Source organism: Coptis chinensis, chromosome 4, assembly GCF_015680905.1.
Source record: "Coptis chinensis isolate HL-2020 chromosome 4, ASM1568090v1, whole genome shotgun sequence".
NCBI lineage: Eukaryota > Viridiplantae > Streptophyta > Magnoliopsida > Ranunculales > Ranunculaceae > Coptis > Coptis chinensis.
In genome coordinates, this window is record NC_141459.1 from 39,746,662 (window position 1) to 39,749,397 (window position 2,736).

Consider the following 2,736-nt stretch of genomic DNA (forward strand, 5'->3'; position numbering starts at 1 on the left):
AGTCCAAAAAATGCGCCATTTTTTGGACTTTGTCCCAAACGGCATGGCCATACCGTTGGACTTAGTCCGTTTTGAACTAAGGGCCATGGCCATACCGCTTAAAAAAAACTGTTTGAAAGTCCCGGTGGGCATGCATTTTTTTGAGACTAAGGCCAAACGGTGTGGCCATGCCGTTTGGGGACAAAGTCCAAAAACATGGCCGCATTTTTTGGGACAAAGTCCAACGGAACGCGCCATTTTTCAAGTTCAAAGTCCAAGCGGCATGGCCACACCGCTTTGGCCTTTAGTTCAAACGGTGTGGCCATGCCGTTTTGAACTAAGTCCAAACCAAACGGTTGAAAAAAAAAATGGCCGTCTTTTGGACTAAGTCCAAACAGAACACCGTTTGGACGCAAATTTTTTGCAAGGACTTAGTACCAAACGGACACGCCATGCCGCTTTGGGACAAAGTCCAAAACAGACACGCCATTTTTTTTCAAAGTTCAAATCCAACATATATGGCCACACCGACAATTTTTTCAAGTTCCCAAACGATATGGCCACACCGTTCAAGAGGCAAAAAACAGATATTTTGTGTTTTGGCAAAAACATTGCGCATCTTGCATTAGATTTTTGTGTTTTGGTAAATAACATTGGGATTTTTGCAAATAACATTGGGATTTTTGTGTTCTCGCATTAGAGATACTAATAGAGATAACATTGGGACATTAGAGATAACATTGGGACAATGTTCTACATTAGATTATTAATAGAGATACTTCGATGTGACAAATTAAAATGCCAAATTGTCGGAGAGCACAAGAAGAGCCATTGAATGGATATAAACCGAGATCTAAGCAAAGCACATACGCTGCAGCGATACGGTAAGTAGTATAACTATTTACTCCAATCGACGACGTGAGACGCCCTATTAAAATCAATGCCGCTAATAGCGTAAACATAACCAAAGGCAATGTGACATGAAATACATGAAACCCTAGGATCTTAGGTGAACATGAAAAGAATGACAAGTCCAAAGCAAGATCACTATCATTTCATATTTCAACAATGTGAAATACATTGTCTGAATTACTGAACATAAAGTTATACATTGCCATGTGAAATACATTGTCTGAATTACTGAACATAAAGCTAAGTTGCTACATATCAACAACTTGCACTTACAAAAGAGTCCTAACATAACATTTTTTTACTACAAAGAGATTTCCAATCTAACTTTCTGACTTTATCTCCTTCCTGCAAAAAAAAAAAATTGAATAAACAGATCAGTCAAGCAAAGTTAAATCAAACTGCTTTATTAAGGTATGACAGAAAAACTAACCTCTCCACTTGCTTCCTCATGTTCACCATCTTCCGCCACCACCATTTGCCTAATTACCCCCCAATAAAAACACATGAATCAAGATAAATAGTACCACATATGTCAAATCCAACACCAAATCTAGAAACCTCATTGATTGGAAAACTTTGAACTTAAGTCATGATCAACTCTCAAAAGAACAAAGAAAGACAAATGCCAATAAACACTCCCCCGTGATCATCTCAACTAACACAAACCGAAAAGTAAAGCAAAAGATCAAAATGCCAATAAACACTCCCCGCATCATCTCAACTAAGATCATCTCAAATGCCAATAAACACTCCTCGCGATCATCTCAACTAACACAAACAAACCATTTCCATTTCCAACACTTTCCCAACACAAGATAAAAGGAGGTAAACTAACCAAACTAACCACTAAACCCTAAACTAACCAAACTCAACATACCTAAATCCTATGCTCCTTCACGATATCGTCCGCCAATGAACTTGCACCGGTCAAATTGTATGCCTCCATGAACTCGTTACTAGGCATCCTCTCGAATCTTGATCCCACCCAATTGCAGGCCTTGATTGAGCAAAGCGAAATTTCATCGACGACGGGTGTTTGTCAAAATTAAAACACAAAACTACATTAGTATATACATTTACATTTATAAAATACCAAAACAAAACAAAACAAAAATTAACGTTGTAAGATATTAACTCACTGATTATGATATGGAAGACTCGTAGGGAGTAGTGACTAAGATGATCGAGGGTTTATCATTCGAATATGACTATTGTTTTCGTACCAACTCATGTATCTACTAACACACTCCCATGGATAAGACGGAATGGGTCCTCGTTGTTCAAGTTGAATCAAGTGATTACGCCAATTACTCGATGGGAAGACGCAATATTAAATTTCACATCATACCCGTCGTCCGAAGTAGTTCGGCGTCGAGGTCTTTGGTTTTGGGGGATCCGAGGGTACAAACTGCATATGACCCAACCGGACGGACAACCCTCATGAACATTGTACCGCTTTCGACATTATCAAGAAAGCATATAAATCCCTCAAAAATGCTATTTCATCCACCGCCGTGTAGCTCGGACTTCAACATAGGATACCATTCAACCTGTCAAATAGCATATGATCGAGGAAATTAATCATTAATCACATACTAATAATATTAATTAATAAATAAAACTATTTACATACAAAATGCTTACATCGGGTACAAGTCATATTATCAATGGTGGCTCGGGTATACTTCAATGCATTTGTTGTTGCTAGCATAAAAGATCGAGTAACGAAAGTACCTATTAGCACGGGACATGCTCAAATGATAGTCCTCATTTGGGTATGGCCGAACACTTAAGGAAGTACTCATAAATCCATGCCTACATTAATATAGACACCGAAGTTAATAT

General features: G+C 38.3%; 1 long non-coding RNA gene across 1 annotated transcript; it reads right to left on the bottom strand.

The window, feature by feature from the left end:
- Window positions 1–1,069: 1,069 nt before the first annotated feature.
- LOC147503477 (uncharacterized) lies at window positions 1,070–1,816 on the bottom strand. The gene is made up of 3 exons (XR_015220196.1): window positions 1,769–1,816; window positions 1,322–1,370; window positions 1,070–1,236 (listed from the first exon to the last, which is right to left on the bottom strand). It is a non-coding gene; the product is annotated as an uncharacterized LOC147503477 (long non-coding RNA).
- Window positions 1,817–2,736: the final 920 nt, after the last annotated feature.